Genomic DNA, 21,430 nt, shown 5'->3' with positions numbered 1-21,430 from the left:
CATGTGTTCAATACAAATCTTTATTTTTGTGTTTTTACTATTTACTTAAACATATTATCTCTGGATGAAGATTACTATGCTCTGAAGTGCTATTGAAGCAAAATGAAATCACCACAAATAACTAAGACGAACATTGTTAATGTGTTCTAAAGAAAAGATTTTTGTGAAAGCTTGTCTTTTTTGAGTGTGAAGTATAAAGTGATGTTATTGTTTAAAAATAACATTTTTTTCCAGACAAATATTGCCACTCTTTTAAATAACTCTCTCATACATTATTGTCTTCTGCTAGCCTATGCCTTCTGTCTTTGGAGAAAACATGAATATCTATGGATTATATTTAAAAAACGTCTGCATGGAAAGCTCATAAAGTCTATAAAGATTTTCAAACCAGGTTTATGATACATTGTTATAACCAGGTTATAATCCCTATATAAACCAGTGTGTAAAAATGAAATGAATCAGTATCAGATACCCAAATCACAGTTTGTTATAGCATTTTAGTGTTTATATCAGAGTGCAGTAGATCACAAGTTCTCTCATGTTATGTCATTGTCTGAGAGGGTATAGCTCCTCACTTAGTAATATCCAATCTTAATTCCAGTCAGTGAATAAAGGATTTTGAATTCATTTCTAGTGATTATTTATATTTGTTTCCTTTTCATACATATTTCTTATTAGCTTAGATTGGGAATAGCTTCCTTTACTGATACTCCATGAGGCCCTGATATTCCATAATCCTCACACACTTCCTCTGTGTCACTTGCAGTGAGATTGTAATGCACTGGAATGATGCATGGTTTAGAAATCTATAAGAACCATTTGAAACAGTAAAGAGAAGGAAGACATAGATATAGAGAGTTCCTGAAGGATGAGGTAGTAGAATGAAAATAGAACAATTTCAACAAATGTGGGACCAATTAATTAGGTTTTGAAAACAATAAGGAAAGAGAAGCAAGTGTGAAGAATATTTAGATTTCACCTTCTGAAGCTGTATCTATTGTAACATAGATAATAGAAATCTTCCAGATACTATAGACACATAATTGCTTGTCTTTTAAACTGCACTACATTTTAATCCCCCCGTCATACACTCTATTCTACTTTATAACCTCCATGATTATTGTTGACATTAAGTTAAAAATTACTAGATGCTTTAAACCTTACTGTTAAAACATCCTCAACTATTATTTATCATAACTGCTGGATGTGTATTTACTAAACAAAGAGTTATAGTTTAAATTCTGATGTAATCAGTACTTAATTAAAGCAGTTTTAATTATGCAAAACAAGTCACATTATTACATTAGCAGATACCAGTATTCTTAGAACTTGGGATCTGATACAAGCCAAGCTTATAAAGAATAAAGAATTTTCCAGAACAATAATTTCAAACAGCTGAAGAATTCATTTTTGAACAGCTGAAGAATTCATTTTTGAATGTTTATAGAATGAATCTTCTGTGTGATGTGGAAGATTCTTGATTCCTGTACACATCACTGTTGTAATAGGAATGACATGGAAAAATAATAGTATATTCTCACCTTGCCAAGATTGCTAATAAAAACATTCGATGCCTCAATTTCCTTAGATGTTTGTTAAGGGGATATCTGCTCAATAGACTATGAGACCCTTGTGTGACTGGCACAAAAAAAAATTCCATGCTAAAAGAAAGGGAATAAACCTTATTCTGAGTGAGGAAACCCACCCTGGTGTGCCAGAAGCAAGAGAGTACTGCTCTAGAAAGCAATCCAATCAAGTGCCAACAAAATTGCCAAATGGCTGCATTCATAGCCAGCATTTGGAAGGGGAGGGAGCTGGAACTTTCAGTCACTTCTCTAAGGATCCCAGACCTTGAGAAGTTGCATGAGAAAGAGTTTGTTATGCTAAAGTTATATTTTTGTGCTTCTTGCACAAGCTTGAGAAACCCAGTTCAAATTCCAAGCACCAAAGTAAAAAGCTAGATCTGGCAGCAAATGGCTGTAAGTCCAGTGCATTTATGACAGAAAGAGGAAGCTCTCTGGGACTTAGCTGCTGCCCACCTCGCTTCAGGTTCACTGAAATCCATGTGTTAAGAGAATCCATTGGAACATGATAGAACAGAATACTCAGTGCATTCCTCTGCCTTTTGCATATATGAATGCCGATATATGTTCCTGTAAGAACACATCACACACACAAACACACACAGCACACGTAGCACACGTACTCATACAGATACATATATGAGAAATTTTAGAGTAATTCCTTGTATTTCACTCAAGCATGATTAACATACTTAATAGGCCAGGAAATGTGCATATACATGAAATATATCTAGACAATTTCAAAGCTAAGGACATTCTTTCTCTTGTGTCCCTTTTCCCTCAAGACAAGCCTCATCTAGTATTAATAAAGTTTAATAGTTTAGTAGTGTACAACCTTACAATTTTTCCACAAAAGGCTACTAAATCATGGATCTAAAAACCTAAATGTAATGTAAAAATTTCTCATTTTTGTTTTGTTTCAGAACGTCTGTGTCTAGAAGGCTTATATTCTGCTCTTGTTGACTCAACGTTACAAACCTCTAGATACATGAAGTTCTCATAAATGTTTAGCTGATGGAAGCAGAAGTAGACACCCACAGCTAAGCACTGAGCCAAATTCCTAGAATTGTAGAGAGGAAGGAGTGATGAGCAAAGGGGTCAAGACCAGGCTGGGGAATTCCACAGACACAGTGGACCTGACATAGTGAGACAAGGGACCATAGTCATAAAGCTGGGGAACCAGCACTGGACCGAACCAAGCCCTCTGAATGAGGGTGCCAGTTAGGAGGACAGGACAGTAGCCTCTGACAATGAATCCAGTGTTTATCCCTAGTGCACAAATGGACTTTGGGAGCCCATTCCCCAAGATAAAGGAGGAGGACCTATACCTTCTCCCAAATGATGTGACAGACTTTGATGATCCCCATAGAAGTCCTCACCCTCCTTGGAGACTGGATGGAAGTTGGGATGGGAGAGTAGGTATGAGACATGGGATGGTGGGAGGGATTGTTTCTAACTAAATCAAAAAATTTACAAAAATGAGGTAGATAAATTAACAGTTGGTTTGATAAGAAATCACAACATTAAGTGATCAACATTGGCTGAGGATGCTAATGAAATTCCACAAGTTAGACAACATTAAGCTAAATCTTTGTGGGTGGGATAATAAGACAGTGATCCAGAAGTGCTTCTCCTAGTATCAAAAATGGTAAATATCTGTGGCATAGTTGATTCCAGGTTCTGTACATTCAAAATATAGTTGAGAGAATGAAAAAAATGTAGTTTGATATAAAATAAAGAATAACTAGATTGTGTTTATCACACTTATTTAACAATTAACAAATTGTTAAAAATTTGGTAAAAGTCATTTTGAATGTAGTAGTAACAAACTACAAACGTGCTTATGAATATTCAGAGACAATTAAGTCAGATAATACTCACAGAAATATATATTAAAATGCTAAATATCTTTCTATACAGAATTACCAAGAAGAAAGCAAATAAAACATAAGTTATGAATAAATGTTTTAAAATACCATTAAAATTATTTAGAGTTAAAATAATGTAACCTATGTATTTGGTCGTCCTTGTACTAAATAGAAAGGGTTTATCTCCACTTCTTAGAGACTTTTAAAAAACACTATGCTAAATTCTGAAATAACATTGGAAAATTGGGCACAGTGAAGACAATTAAATAAAAACAATTTACGTTATTAATCTTATAGAGGCAAACACTGCTGTGATCATACATATAATTTTCATTAATTCCAGTAGTGCCATTTTTAAATGTGTCCATGCAGAACATTCTTCTCATGTAAAATGTCTTCAACATTATAGCATATATATTTTACCAGTTCTACTATAAAAGACTTTGAATATGGAATTAACTCTTCCTTGTAATTCTTGCAACTATGAATTACTACATATGTGTGTATGAACATGACAAAAAGAAATACATCTTTGGTTTTTGTAGGTAGCCAGTCACTGAAGACTATAATTCTTTGAAAGTCTAAAATTACATTAACTATAATATTTCTGTAATATTTTATAAATAATGTATCCTGTTAATTTTGTGTAGATATCCCTAAGGATGAAATTGTTAATTTATGCTTTCTCATTCTTAGAACAAGATACAATCCTGAGTGTAAAAAAGTATTCCACTGAACTGAAAGCTCCCCCTGGCCACTTTGGGCTTCTGGTGCCCTTAAACCAACAGAGTAAGAAAGGAATAACAACGCTAGGAAATGCTTCTCCAGAATGGAGGTGAGAAAGATTCTGTCTGGAGTACAGGCAGTTCTTTAGGCTGTCCTTGGTGCTCTCATATCCTGTGGCTAAAGTCAGACTATCCAGGCAGGATGATGAAGAACATAGACCTATTAGGGCTGAAGGTATGGGTCACTCCTACAAGAAAAGAGCCAAAGCTGTTAAGTGCTTGCTGTGGATAGAGGAAAAGCAGAATGGGTAGGGGAGGAAGGCAGTTATAAATACCAGCTAAGGTCACATGGCCAGTTGCAGCAACAGTATAATTGACATGAGTGCCTCTGTAATATTTTGTTCAGAATGTCTTTGCACAGTTATTTGTTGATGGGAGTTAATCATAGAGTTGGCCTGGCCTAACTGCCTTGGGATGCATGTGTCACAGACTTGGAGGTTAGAGTTCATGGCTCCCGGGTTACCGTGTGCCTTTCAGTGTCTGAGATATGGAGGCACTGCCTCACACAGTGCTTTGTTCAGGCCACTTGGTGTTTGTGTGTGTGTTCCCTTAGAAATCAAGAAAGGATGGAAGTTTCACAGGATAATTAGCCCCTTCAAATCGAAGCTAGTTTAATTTGTCAACTGGTCATATCAGGTAATCTTGGTCCAGTAAGTAAGACTGGTTGCTTAAAATGTGTGTATTCTTTCCTCAACTTCTGTATCACATTATGGGACAGCAATTAAAATTATAATGCATTAGAGGTTGTACCTGGAATGGTTTTATCATGTTTCAGCATTATTATGAGCTGCTTTCATTTGGTAATTAACCATGACATAGGAGATATCAAGTTTGACAAGACCTGGGCTTATCATGATTATTCTTTGATATAAACTTGACTACATCTGAAAATAAACTCCCAAATGAAGAACACACCTGTGAGATGCATTTCACATCCAGATCTTTGAGGTAGGATGACAAACCTTTAATCCAGACCTTTTTAAGTTTTTAAAAGACAAACCTTCAATCCATATCTAGTCTCAGTCATATCTCCTGCTGGAAGCCTGAATAAAAAAAAGAACCCAAGAGAAGGAAGCTGACATTCAAGCTTATTTCTTTACAATTCCAGCATAAACAGATGACAAGCTGAAGTATTTGAGACAGTTATTCTCAAGGACTGAGCAATACTGATTTCGTGGACTTTCCATTCTTAGTCAGCCTTGGTTGGATTAACTAGACCATATCCTGTAAGTCATTCTAATAAATCCCTTCTCTCTATATCTACAGATGTGAGGTCATATATATAAAGTCTCTAAATAATCACACACACACACACACACACACACACACACACACACACACACACATATATATATATATGAAGGGAGAGAGAGAAATAGTAAGAGAGAGAGAGAGAGATCTATAAGTTCTGTTACTCTAGAGAGCCCCAAATAATACAAATTAAAAAAAAAATTCAAGAAAGTTCTTGATGTGGAGGACAGAGCCATTCTCTCTAAGGTGAAGTATATTACTGCACTTAGTCCCTCTCACCACCCAGAAAGAAGCAAAGCATTGATATATCTATTTGGATTCTGGAGATAGCACTTTGCTCATGTGGATGTGTTACTTCATCTCATATACCAACTACTCAGAAAAAATGACAGGTTTGTGTGGGGTTTGGGGCAGGAGAAAGCTCTTCAACAGGTAAGGCTGCTGTGAAGGCCACTCTATCTGTTGGACATTATGACTCAGAAGAGCTGATGGTACTTGAGGTGCTCGTGGTAGAAAGGAATGGTGTGTTGAGCCTTCAGCAGGCACCTTTAGGTGAATCACAGGAAAAACACAACAAACCAAAACAAGAAAAACAAAAACCTTTGAGATATTGGAGCAAGCCAGTAAGCAACAGCCTTTCATCTCTTCATAATCTCTGTATTAGTTCCTATCTCCATGTTTCAGTACTGTTTGGGTGTCTGTTCTGACTTCCTTCAATGATATAATACGGGTTGGAAGTATGAACCAAATACATCCTTTTCTCCCCAACTTGCTTCTTTGTCATGGTGTTTTATCACGATAACATAATTCCAAAACAGATTTTTCTGTCTTCTGATGTGCATATGTGTTATCAATGAGTTCAAAGTAGTTTCTAACTCCTTCTCACTTGGTCCAATTAGCATAATATTGTTAATAGTTCATCAATATAATATTTTGTGGACATGACAATTAAGGATACCTTTCGATTAACTTTTAACACAGTGCTGAAGAGTTCATGTACCCTTGATACAAAACTGTAAAGGTATACTGCTGGCCTTGCCAAATGAAAACAAATTACTTATGGTGATTCTCGTGAGCAAGTATTGAGAGCAAAGCATTTTCTAGGTAAATATCTACACATCATATACCAGGCAATGTGCTAATTTGCTCAGGTAAGGACACCACATCTGGTATAGCAGCTGCAACTGGAGTCACTACCTGAGTGTTCTTTAGTGAGCTTTCATTCTGCACAATGCATCTGTTATCTGCACATGCAGACAGGAGAGGTAAAGGCAGATGTGGAAATCATCACCCCTGAATATTTCAAATCCTTGATGATGGCTTTAATTTCTCCATATTCTCTAGGGATGTGCTACTGTTTTGACTCACTATTTCCCTGGGCAGAGGCAAATCTAAAGACTTCCCTTCAGCCTTTTCAACCATAATAGTCCTCAATCCACAGGACAGGGTACCAAAGTGAAAAGTCTGCCAAATTCTATCTGTCCCAATTATAAATCCTGGGACTGGCAAAATAACCACAGGATGTATTTGGGGACTCACTAGACCTAGTTAGAGTCAAATTGCAGCAAAAATTCCATTATTCACCTGGCCTCCAACTTTAACTAGATGGCCACAATATTTATTGGGATCTCATGGAATCAGCATTAATTTGGAACCAGTACCCAATAGACCCTGGAAATTCTATTTCTTTCTTTTTCCCTCAGTGTACAGTTATCTTTGTTAAAGGCCATAGATCTCTCTGGGAAGGATTGGAGAAGGGCTAGCAATAAAACTTATAGGTATTTTAAGTGTTACCAAGGGTTGCTTATTGTTCTTTTCCTGGTATCATCTTTTCAAGTTTAAATGATGCTATCTTTGAGATTAAGATATAAGATAGTGGCTATTATTAATAGTTTTATTCAAGAGAATAAAAAACATATAATTCCTTTTAATTAATAATTAATAATTAAGTTATCATGCACAGATCTGGTAATATGTATAATAATTCTAAACTCTTTTTAACATGATTCTTACCAAGTATTTGTTCATACCAATGAAAAATGTAACTAATACATTCTCTGAGAGTATTCTCCCTAGAGATTTCTATATAAGATTGAAGTCTTATTTATGTGACAAGGATCAATGCAGCTTTCAGTTTTAACTATTTCTAGGAAGATATTATTTGTGTATGAAATTTTACTATGCCTAGTTGCACAACCTTTTCTAGACAGACATATCTGGACTTTATTCTGGTTTCAAAAATGTGTTTTTATTACTTTTATTTATGTACTGGGATGCAAGTGAATTCTTCCTATCTTGGACATGTTATAATAAGAGGTTCACTAACTGGAGGTAGTTCCCTTTCCTCCATTATATCATCCTGATAATCAAACTTATGTGGCCAGGCATACTGACAAGTACCTTTCCTAGTTTAGCCAATTTATGAGCACTATATTAGTTTGGTTCCAAGTCTTTACACAACCATATTTCAGCACTTCAAGATATAATAGATATGTCAGATGACCTCTGCTCTCCCAGGTGAGTTCAACATTCAGTCCTTCTTCTTTGTTTAATGACAAATTACAAACAAATTCAAACAAAATTACTAGAACAGAAGTGAATTGAACAGATGCATGACATGGAACTGTCTATCAACGATTTAAAATGAATGAGTGGATGAATGTTGAGGATTTCTGGTGAATTTCCTTCTGGCCTTTTGCTGTTTTTGGTGCCTATGTGTCACTCATTATTCTTGAGTGCACAGCATATTCAGTAAACTAGTTCTAATGAATAAATGTATTGCAAGTTTCTGCCTCACCCTGTCGCTCTCCTTAGCAGTACACATATTGTGATGAATTATACACAGATATCTAAGTGGTGATTTAAAGATATCTCCTCTCAGAGAGTTACAACCTGAGAACTATCAATAGGCATACACGTGGGGTTAGAAGTGAATCTTCTGAAAATGCCAAGTTTTATGAGTGAGCTCCACAATGTACTTACAAAAGACTGTTTCTGCTATGATTGCAACTTTGGACAAGATCTTGAAAACTGCCTGTGAGCAACATAATCTTCAGCCAATCTCAACTTCACTTTTATCCATGGAGGTATAATAAAATATGATATCTAAGTTTTGAGTGATTTCTATGCTGTATATGTGTGCGATTAACCTACATTGACACATGGATATGTCTATTATTACAGTTTGGTTCCATGCTTCATTGCATGTCTTCAGAAATTAATAGATCAATGTAACCTATACCACAGGAATTTATTTCCATAGGATTTAGGTGTAGAAAATGTCCTGCCAAGTGTTTCAACATTGCTTGCATATCCATTAGGCGATAATATATTTCTCAAAATTTATATTAACCCAAAAAGTAAGAGAGCATATCTGAAAAGATAATACCTTGAAAAAGTAGAGGTTGAGGTGATTATTGGTATTTTCATTAAAAATATCTACTTAATGGACTTTAATATTTCCATTATATTTTTCATTAATGGAGACAGTCAAGAAAATATTGTTTTTATTCCAATTTCATGAACTTTATAATAACTTAAGAGGAGAATGGAAAAGTATTATTGTTCACATATGGAAATGAATGTAAAATAAGCAATCCATTTCCCAACAATAACCAAAGAGAAGGTCATTTCTGTATATTCTAATCAAATATATAAAGATATAAAACTGTCTTGTTTATAAAAATTAAAAAACAAAATCAGTGTAAATATGAAATTGCAATTCAGGGGAGTGTATAAAGCAGGATATGGATTGTAAAGTATGCAGAATTAACCTGGAGCTATAAGGCTCTACTGTTACTATTATGTTAGTTCTACAAGACCACAAAGAATAATACCTAACAGCACAGAAATACTTAACATGAGTTACATTTAGTTTCTAATATCATGAACTTATAAAAGCTTATAATCTTATTGTAAATCTATTTTCTCAGGACATTTACATGGATTATTATTTTATATAACATCCATTATTCAGTTAACGAAAGGAGATGCAGAAATCTCATTTTCTTGGGGTGGTGTGTGTGTGTGTGTGTGTGTGTGTGTGTAAAACTGGTGATCAAATAGACCATTTTAAAGAAAAGAAAAAAAAGTTATAACATGATGAAACATATTGCTTTTATAACTAATACATGACCTGGGGATATAGGTCAACAAAATAAAAAGATACAAGAACAGCTACTTTAACTAGGCACATGCTATTCTTTTATGCCTCTTTCCCTAGATGATGTTTAAATGAAAAATAAAATTGTGTATTTATATGATAAGTTACATAACCAACAGCATACTTAAATTTTAAACCAATGCTAAATAATGGTAATTTTTATCAATGTAAGCATTTGTAAAAGTCTTTCAAAAGCTTTAAAAACTTGCCAAAGTGTAAACAATAATTTACACTATGTAAAATGTAAATCTTTTAATTTACTAGGTCATATACCATGCTAAAGAAGCAATGGCAATCCACTTAAGAAACTCCAGAGATTATTGACCAAGGTTTTTTCTGATGTTGGCTTAAATAAAAGGTGCCTGGAGTCAGCAAGTCAGCAAGCATGGGAGATAAGTAATGAAATCAATAATGAATCAGGCAAGGTGCCAGCAAATGTGAAGAGTTACTTTCGTTCAGTCAGGTGCTACTAGAAGCCATCAAAACTAATCTGATGAAGCCAGCTCAAAATACCACAAAAAAGAAGAGAGCCTTCTGAGGTGAGCACATGCTTTTGCTGCTCTATCTGTCAGTCTAATTCATCTGGTTTTACAGGATCACAGCCAATCAAGTAGATAAGGAAGGTTACAGCCATTGATGAGGATTATAAATGATTACATTTACTCCAGCATGACGAAGCAATGATATAAGAAACTGTTGAAGTTAAAATGTACTCTTGTTTTAAGAAACTTGTCAGTAAGGCTTTTTGATTGTGAACTAACATTTGAATAATCAATCAAGCATGTTATAAATTATTTAGGGAAAAGTATTATCGAAATGTGAAAGGAGGAGTTGTCACAAGTTTCTTTCCCTAAACGAAGAGCCAAGAAAAATAATAGTTGTTGAAAGAGGGAGAGTTAGTCAACTAGAGGAACCAGAGCACTGACAGGTTTTCCTTTACCAAGATGTTAGTGCTGAGCTTACATGAGCAAAGAACACTAAATGAACTCAGCCAGATCCTTCATAAATTCGTATGTGTATACATACATGCATGTATACACATACAAATTTATGTGTGTATGTGTGTTGCTAGTCACATATATGTGTGTGCAATAATGTTCATGTGTGTATATATTCACACATATATATTTACAATAACTAAAGAATATATATTCTTGAACCTGAAGAGTTGGAGCACATAGCAGGAGTTGGAGAGCTGGTTGGGGATGTGACAAATATAGAACTCATGAAATTCTCAAGAATATAAAATTTTAAAAAAACAAATGAAATGTTTTATATGATTAGAATATAGAATTATATATCCATGGAATGTTTAGCATTATGTTTTTATATATATTTACTATTTTATATTATTTGTCTTACATATATAATTATTTTGTGAGATTAATCACATTGATTAATTGCATTTGTACTGAAAAAGTGACTAAAATCATCAATGAATAATTGCAGAATTATAAGAAATTATTAGATAAATATCATTTAAAACAAATTTGATAGAAGTACATTTAAAAATTTTAAATTACCTATTTTTTACATAACATTTTGGGATACACTTGGTAACATGGTGAGAACATAATAAAAAGTTATTTGTGTAAAGTATATGAGTTGTTTTTAAATAAACAAGTTGAACTAGTATTTTGTGCATTGGTTTTGTGGATGAAATGTTATCTATAGATGAAAATATTCTAATTCATGATATTTTTAGATGATATATCACATATTTTTTAAATTGTGCCTGGTTTCTCGACTTCTCAGTTTATTATTCAATAAGAAAACTAAAGTTGTCTTCACATTCATCAGTTTTGAAATGTCTCTCATCACTGCCTCTACCAAGCAAACGACCTTAACATTCTGACCTTTCAAGGGCCATAGATAACACAGCACCCTTTACTTGGTGAAAATTGCAGTTTTCTATTTTGTCATTTCATTGGACATCTGTTTTTCTCTTTTCATGGTGGTCCAATTTAGTTTCTCTCCTTTAGCTTTTTGAAATGCCTTTAAAGTAAAGTAGTGATTAACTCTTCACCAAGGCAAAGATGTCATCTTGTACTTACAAAGGCAAAAAAAAATGATGTGGGCATGGGTGTAAAACTCAGTGCAGCACAAGTTGCCAGTGGCTATACCCCTGAAGACAATGATTCTCTCTCTCATCTGAGCCCTTATTGTCATCAGTTCTCCTAGCAGTTACCAGCCACTTTCTTACTGAGCATAAGACCTACTCTAAAGATGAAATCTTTGTCATTGCTCTTGGGCCAAGAATACATAGTTAAATAGGTCCTAGACCCTAGGGAAGAAACTATTGCTATTATTCGGCTAAATGCACATAATATTAAAATAAGTACAAAATTCTCATTGAATGTGTAGATTAGTGAATATCACAAGCCTCATCAGAGAAGTTTCTGATTGTATTAATTGTGATTATCACAGTCTCAACTGAATATCTGGCCTCAATAGCATTTTTTAAAATTACATGCCCCTGCCCTTTCACAATGATCATTGCCTAACAGGGATTAGAAAGACAGTAGGAGACAGAGTTTGTGGAAAACCAAAGGAAACACTCTTTAGTGAACATAAGAGAGCATACAGATGTGAACTCACAACTATAACCGCATGCTTAAATCTGTGCATTCTCTAACCAGACCAAATCCCAGTATAGAGAGGGAAGGTAGGCATGAAGTCACACCACGTTTGAAGGACATATATATATATATATAGTTAACAGCTGCTGTGAGCGTAAAGTCAGTTTTTGGTTGATCAGGCACATGTCAGTAGAAGGAGGGTCACAGATAGAAAGCCAATATCCAAAGGGTCCCCTTCCTTGGATCTCAGGGAACCCCGTGGAAGAGGAGGAACAAAAATTGTAGGGAGCAGACAAGTAAAGAATACCAGGAAAACATGGCCTGGAGATTTCAACTAAGTAAAGGTCATAGGAGCTAACAGAGACTGAGGCAGCAATCACAGAACATGCATGGATCTATGTTTGGTGTTCTGCATATATGTCATGGTTATTAGGTTGGTGTTGTTGTGGGGCTCCTACCAGTGGGAGTAGGGTGGCGTCTCTGATTCTTTCATCTGCTCTTGGGATCGCTTTTCTTCTGCTGTGTTGTTTCATACAGCCTTGTTATGAGGGTTTATTCCTAGTTTTATTGTATCTTTTTATTCTGTATTTAGAGGATATTCCTGAGAGCCATGCATTTTTCTGAAGGAAGAGAGGAGTGGATCTGGGGTAGGGAGCTAGGAAGTGTTGAACAACATGAATTAAACTCAAAATTTTTAAAGAGGTTGCAAAAATTAGTATACTGATAAATAAGTGGTATATCTGGAGGAAGGAGTTTGGGTACAGAAAAACATATGAGCAAAATAGGTTGTGTGAAATTCTCAAAATTAATGAAAAAATCAATTTATTCTCTTAAAATGATAAATTAATATTTCCTTTTGTGGGGCAAGGTGTGATATGCCTGTAATCTCAGTGGTTAAGAGATGAGTCAGGAAGATCAGGAACTCAAAGACAGAACTGAGTTCATAGTTGACTGTGGGCCAGCTTAGTCTATGTAACAACCTATCACACAAAAGCAAACAAGGATGAAAAAAAAACTGTATATATCATTGAAAAAGTAGGCATTGTTACCGTTTTCAGCTGTGGTCAATTTGGTAACATTGAAATAAGTGCCTATCTTAATGTCAGTGTTAATCCTATGGGATCATCATTTCCAGTATTTACTATTATAATGATTTTAATTGGCTAGTAGTTGACATTAACAATGATATCTAGCAGGAATATTCATGATTCCATACTCAGATATTACACTGGACAGTTGTCCCTTTTTGTCTTTAAATTCAGAAGTGAATATAGTCCAAGTGGGGTTATTGTCAGTCCAGTGGGCAACATCAATCTCCTGTAGAGTCAAGCATGTCAATCACTACGGGTCTAGTTTGCATATTAATTTCAATCATTTCATTGTATCATTTGCATTGGTTTTTGTTATCTCTCATATAATGAAGAAATAAATTTTATATTCTCATAAGACAATGACAATTGTGTATGCACTTCCAAGACTCTAAAACATAAACTCTGTTCACTTCTGAGTTGCCTGTCTTCGTACTAAAAGGAATTCATGCTATCAAAGTGTTTGTACACTTGCTATAAATTGTAAGTTTCTATGTACATGTGGGATCGAATCGGAAAGAAGAAGGTGGGGACACTATGTGCTCTTTGCAGTGGTCCGGGGAATCTGTAAGTAATACTACAGCAGCTGATTAATGCCAAGGAAACAGCACGGAGTCCTATGTTTTGATGAGAACCTTTGTTTTGATGCAAAATTTAACTCAGTAGTGGATCTCTAGGAAGGAGAAAGGAGAATGAAGCCTTCATTCATGTTCCTCCACAGAAACACTAATCCCAAGCGAATGAACTGACCAAGGTACCTTTTTTTTATTATTATTATTTAATTTTATTTATACAAATCTAAGGGACCTCAGGCACTGGAACCAGGATGCACAAAAGGACCTTGTGCACACATCCCCCATGGAGGGATACTGCCTTTACCTGACCAAGGTATCTTATGTGAGTTCCAGAATACAGTTATTTGGTTTGTATGTACAGGGCCTGGTTGTTTAGCTTGTGTGCGTGTGCGTGTGTGCGTGTGTGTGTGCACATGCGTGCATGTGTGCGTGTGTGTCTGTGTGTGTGTGTACATGCGTGTGCGTGCGTGAGTGTGTGTGTGTGTGTGCGCATGTGTGAAGTTTCTGTGCTCCTGCGTGTGTGAGCATTCTATCAGTAGGAGCTGGGGCTGTCTCTGAGTCCTCTGCCTGCTTCTGACCCTTCTCCCACCTACTGGTTTGCCTCCTTCAGCCTTGATACACAGGTTTGTGCCTAATCTTACTGCATCTTTTATGCCATGTTTGGAAAATATCACTGAGAGGCCTTCTCTTTTCTGTAGTGAAAATAGGAGCAGCAAATCTGGGAGGAGTAGAGGAATATTAGGCTGAGGTCAGGATGATTATGTGAGAGTAGAATTTAAAATAAAAAATGTTTTGTCCAAGCAACAGAAAACCTAGAATGGAAAGCACGGACAATAAGAAAATACATCATTTCCCCCTATCATCTGACCACTCGCACATGCTCAGGTGAGTGCTTAGAGTCCATCTGCCAATTCCCTCCTTCAGTCAGACAGGAGAAAAGGAGAGGAAGCACATACCTAGCTTCTTATCCCATTAGCATGCTTTCTAAATTCCTTGGATCTTCCTTGCCTTGCATACAATGAAAGAGGTAGAAGAGAGCACATGCCGGGGATATCGTGAACAACCAAAAATGTGAGTGAAATTTCTCTGTCAGTGGTATGGCTCTGGAAAGGATAGAGAATTAAGTCTTCCAGGAGGATAAGGAACACACCTATGTAGTTCTCAAATACCCAGAGCTTTACACTTACTCTGGTTCCGGTTTGTGTGGCTCACATTGAGTACACAAGAAACCAGCATGTCTGAACAGTAATGCTAACAAGAACAGTCATATTAATATATATGTATATATACACAATTTACATTCATGTTTTTGATTTGTATAACTGACAATACTTTGACAAAAATCATGATCTGGAGGTTATCCCCAAACCAGTAACAGAATAGAAGATCACTGAGAAAAGAAAGTCCACCAGTGAGAAGGGACAAGAGCAGGTAATCTATAGATTCATGTATGTAAATCTCAACTCTGTTCATTGAGAAAATATAATAATTAAAACCATGATTTTAATGCTCTTAAAATTATAGAAATGTCAAAAGGATTAAATTGTTCAAGTTCAAAGGATGAATGCAAAGCAAAACTTAGGTTTCAATTTGCTATTTAAATTCCATTCTATTAAATTCTCTCTATAGTATGAGTGTTCATATAGCACATTCCAGGGTTGATGCTTTCAGACATATCCACAATAATTTTTATTACAGCTCATATTTAAAATTGTGTCTGTTTGATAACTTCTAATGCTAAATAAATTCTTTGTGATTTATATTGCTCATTTCCAGTCATGCTCTCCTTGGTAAATTGTAAATGGTACCTGAATGAGACTATCCTGCCATGTTAGTCTATTGCACTCTTACAAGGAGGTAAGATGATATCCTACAAAAAAACATTATCATTGTTCTTTCGTTCACTTACAGGTACACCTGTGGGTTTGTTTATGTAGTTTCAGGGATGCTGATGCCTCGCTACAGCCAGGTAAACAGGTGTGACAGCACTGCCATGCATGGTTTTTATGTGAATGCTGTGGATATAAACTCAGGTCCTCATGATTATTCAGCCATAAAGCATGTTATTTTTTCTAATAGTGTATTGTCCATTTCTGGTTCTTTTGTAAATTCACTTTATTATAAATATTGACAATGTGTCGATCAATAAATTTCATTGACTGGGATTGAAATTTCTGTCCTCATGGAAGGAGAAATTTTCACATTGGTTTCTAAAAAAAAAAAAGAATCTAAGCATGATTGTTATTTTAATATTAATATGGCCCATCCACAACTTAAACTACTTAAGTTAGAATTTGCTCCTGGCCTTAAATTATGCCATTTAGGCAGCATTCCACACAAATGGGCATTCTCACAATTAAGGCATTTGTCTGACAAGCATCAATAATGACTTTGAAGAGTCTGTTTGTTCTTTCTTGTGTTTTTTTCCTTTTGAAACTTGAAGCTACATTACATTTTTTTTTTTTTTACCGTGTTATGTCAGCTTGGGGAACTATTTTAGGAACTAGAAATAGGTACGTAAGTGACATGTTAAATTTTCATCAGAAAGTCTGAAAAGTGTTTTCGTATTTTCACATCATACCGTGTAATGAAACATAAGAGTGTGAAAGAAACTGTGAGGCCTGCCTGAAACAAGAAATGGCCTTTTACAGAATGTCAGTCATAGTTAAAAGGTAGTATTATGTGTGGGGATTGCTTTATTACAAGGTTCACAGGGTGATTTATATCCTTGACACTTTGATTTTTAGTAATATACCTGAACATAGTCTTAATTAGTCTTCTTTTTTAATTATAAAAAAAAATGAGATTGCTAGTAAGAAATTCAGTGAAATTAAAATGATTCAGTTGATGTTTTTTAATCAAAAATTGGATCAACCAAAAATCTACACATTCCCAAAGCTTTATTAAAAGATTTGTATATATTATACTATTTAATTGTCAAAGTGTATGACTTGACTATCAGTCTTTTTAGTTCTGTTTTGTTTTTTAAATGAATATACTAAGGATTTTAGGTAATTTTTTTTCTAGTAATATGAGGTAAATTAATGTGCTAGAATCCAGCATACTCCTATCCTGCACGATAGCAGTGTCTACAATAACATGATCAAATAAATAATTAAGCCTGAAAATATTGCTAATAATAAAAAGAAATCAATTTCCAGGAAAAAAGCCAGTATTTAGAAGAGTGAGAAATGACATCTTATTTTATGTAAATCTTTGTGAGCTATGTGACATTTGGAGAGTGTTAAATGGTAGGTACAAAATAATATGGGTAAGAGTCTGTGAGTGAGAAATAAGTGGATGAAGAGCATTGGATTGTGAATAGATGGCATGAGCTCATAGCAACTTTCAGCAGTGATGTGCCAGAACCATCTGGATCCCATTTCATTGTTATAATCTGACGAAGTCAATGTAGTTTTCACTACCTGAATTGTGTATAAATTGTCAACCTCAGGCATCCTGAAAACCAATATGGAGGCATCTTCCACATATCACCCAACTCCTTATTTCAGCTACAAATATAAATACTTCCTAATCAATATTTAGCCTCAGGATTAGAAGTATCTGTTTTCTCAGTTTCAAAGAAGGAAAGCTCTTGAGTGTCAGGGCCTGTGTATATATTGGTCTTCCAATTGATCTGTATTCAGAGATGTGATTAGGACCCCTTACATCCAATTATTAACCTAACTAAGGTTCTGCTGCTGTGCTTCTGTTTCTGAGGTTTTGTTTAAAGCAGCAGCAGAATATGATTTGATCCTGGAAGACCTCAGAAAAGACTGCTCTGAATCACATTATCTTAAAGCAAATCTCTGAAGTTCTTGGAAAAGTGACTGCCCCTGGCAGTTTCATTCCAGTCAATCCTGGAATCAGAAAGCTTTTCTCAAAGGTGGTATTACCCCAGTCCAGAAAGTGTTGCCCTTGTTATTCTCTGCCTCTCCTGACAACCTGGTTAAATCCTTGCTTATAGATGCCTTCCTGCCATATAAAACTGAGACAGCATTTGATGACCCTGGGATCCCTTGATTAAAGACACACATGGGATACTAGCATATAAATAAGGCAAATGCAGCTCATTGGATCATTAAATTAAACATTGACTTTGTCATCAATTTACCAACAATACATTTTACCTATTTTTATTTTAATGTGATGAAATTCAGGAGATGGAGTATTAACAGTTATTGCAGGCCAAATCAAACATGCAAATAGCTGAGGCTCTGAAAATCATCCTTATTACAAAGCATTCTTTTCAACAGTATTGTTCAATTGTGAAAAAAAAAAAAAAAACAGGAAGATGAGGTGTAATTGATGAACAATTAGGGAGCTCTAATCTGACCACTCATTACTATAAAAGCTCTCAGCAAAGTTGAGCCCTTTCTTGATTTGCAAAATATAGCATTTGACAGGAAGAAAAATCTTCACAGTTAAAGGCAGTCAATCCAGTCAACATTTTAGCAAAGAGTAGAAAAGAACCCACCAAGCCCAACCTCTAACAAAAGAGGTTTGGGTAGATGATGGTTCTTATGGGAGGGAGATCTGTCTAGCGCTATCGCCTTGCCTGCAAGAACGACGCTCAACAACAGGATTCTTCTGCAGCTATGTTTATTGCGGGGCTCATTACAGCAAGTTGAGGGAAGACCCGAGGAGGAAAAAGGGCTCTGCTTATATATGCTGAGAGGAGTCGTGTCCATTACTGACAGGTGCAGCCCGCAACGCTCGTAATGGTCACCCCATGATGTGGATCGGGCATCCACGCCTTTCTGGCTTATGGACAGGAAACTGGCACCATCTTCTGGAATGGCACCGGGGGCTCTCTACATCAAACCATTGACTTACAGCAATAAATACTTGCAAATGAAGATGAAAGGACTAAAATGTAAAGCCACATTAGTTTCCATGATAAAATTCTGTTTTCTTTTCTTTCTTCTTTATTGTTTCACTTTGTTTTATAGTCTGGATTGGGTTTTGGTTTTTCTTTAAAATTCTCTTTTGTTGGGTGTAGAGGTTGCAAGGACAGAGGACAGATGCAGGGAGGAGAGATGTGCAGGATCAGAATACATGTTGTGAAAGTCACAAAGAATCAATAAATGGTAATTAAAAATAAAAAAGAGTTGCTATGGTTATGGTGCCTCTTCATCATAACAACTCTAAGATCATGTGTATCTATCCTTCTTTCTTTCATTTCATTCATCTATCAAAATATATGACAGTGTATATAAGAAAAAACATGCATACATACACACATATACACATATATGCATACATAGAGCAACAGTGTCTGCATGACTACATGAAGTGGATATTTAAGAATTTATTTGGTGCATTTTCCAGACTTAACAATCAAATTTAGTAAACATGCTTGTAGGAAAATTATAAATCTTATTATGAAATGTCATTTATAGTCGAATTAAGAGAGTCTAGAGGCATTATGTTGCTTATCTCTTCTCTTTTATAAATGAATAAAGTGATAGTCATCCCCTGGTCTCATTTCCACTATATTAACAAATGTATGGTTGATGTTGACATGAGACTTCTTAAGGATATATATTCCCCAGGCCAGAAATATGACTCGGAAGTTAAGAGCTCTTCCTCTCTTCTGGAAGACCTGGCCTCACTTCCCATTTCCAACAATGGGAATCTCACCTGTAACTTTACTTTCAAGGGAGCTGAAGTCCTTTTGGGGCACCTGTGGGCACTTACATGCTCGTGATGTCCATAAGTACCATCAGGTTAGGAACACACACACACACACACACACACAGAGAGAGAGAGAGAGAGAGAGAGAGAGAGAGAGAGAGAGAGAGAGAGAGAGAGAGAGAGAGAGAGAGGGAGAGGGAGAGTTTTTGAAAATGGAATATATCTTCTCTCCAAATGTGGAAGAAATAAGACAAATGCATAATAGTAAACCATTCATCTGTTTCTATAATTAGATATACCTTCAGTTTTTTCCATCTGCTCCTAAATAATAAGACTGAAGGAATCCTAAATGCCTAAAAGTTTCTTCACTCTGAGTAGAATTCAAAGGAGGTAGTGAATAATTTTTTTCTACATCCAAATAGTACTCTAATGTTAAAGGGAAGAGTAAAGAAAAAAGCCTTTTGAATTTGAATGAGTCATTTCAACATATTTTTATCATGCTCACCCAGAAATATAATTTACCCTTGAGGTGACTTAAATGAGATATATGCCCCATGGATTCAGTTATTTGAACAGTTGGTCCTCAATAGGTTATACTGTTTGGGGAAGTGATTGGGAAGTTCAGTATTGCTGGATAAGTATGCCACAGGTCAGGCACTGAGACTTCTTAGCCTTAACCCACTTCCAGTTAACTCCCTCTGTTGAAGGTGAGAGCTCTCAGCTTCCTGCTCTATGGTCTGCTGCAATGTGTACATCAATAGTATGGGCTCGTTTCAAACAATAAGCTACGTTAAATGCTTACTTAAGTTGCTTTAGTTCATGGTATTTTATCACAGCAACAGAGAAGTAACTAACACCCATCCATTCATTTAACATTTGGTCTTAGTCTGTAAACAGAGTAATGGGTTCTTCTAAACAAATATAATTATTATAAAAACTCATTTGGTATCAATTCAGAATTGACAGTTATTAAATTGAACATTCTTTGTGTATTGCGTTCTTCATATATCTTCACAAAATTTCACAGGAATATCTAATAACAACATGTCTTTACTCGTACAGCTTTTTTTCCTCTCATTTCAATGACACAAGGACACTTCTTCTGACGTTGACATGGACAAAAATCACCCTTCTGCTCCTGGGTTGACTCCTTCAGCTCATCCCACCCAATTAATTCTTGGTTGCAAAATCAGTCAAAGATAAATGCTTAGCTTCCCATTTCTGTTTGTTTTAATTATGTAAAATCAGTTGAAAATGCAATTCCTACTACACTAATTGCCAATGAATTTAATCATTTGACATGTGTGAATAAAAGCAACAGTTACAATTTGTCACACGACACGCTTTTTAATGACACAGACCCACACATTCTGAAATATGCCCCCCCCATAGGCTTTGAATTTAGACCTAACTTCTCATTTCAAGAAATGTATCTTCTTGCTTATAATATTTCTCTAATATTACATATTTAAGTACATAATTTCTTTGGAAACAATAATGAAATCTCTTCCTCTGATTTTTTAATTTTCCCCAGTTACAATTAGAAAAAAAAGAAGCATGTGATATTTTTAGTGTTCTTTTTAGCAGGCTTATTTGCAGTCACACTATTGTGCTTCAAACCATATCCATTATCAAGTCCCATAAAAGTTACATGTGAATTGTATTCCAAAATATTTCTTTAATTTTATTTCTTTAACAAATTACTTAGACAGGTAATTTCTCAATACTTGTTAAAATACTATAATGAATTTTTGGCCTATGCTTGGATTGTATCTTAATTTTTGCATAGCAGTAGTCATTCAGAACCAAATAATCAGCTCTTTCCCATAAAAAATTGCTCCTCAGAAAGGAGGTGCTGAATAACTTTAAGAAGTGAAAATGTCTTCAATAAATATAAACATA

This window comes from Phodopus roborovskii, unplaced genomic scaffold (genome assembly GCF_943737965.1).
Source record: "Phodopus roborovskii unplaced genomic scaffold, PHOROB, whole genome shotgun sequence".
Classification (NCBI taxonomy): domain Eukaryota; kingdom Metazoa; phylum Chordata; class Mammalia; order Rodentia; family Cricetidae; genus Phodopus; species Phodopus roborovskii.
This window is presented reverse-complemented; position numbering follows the sequence as displayed.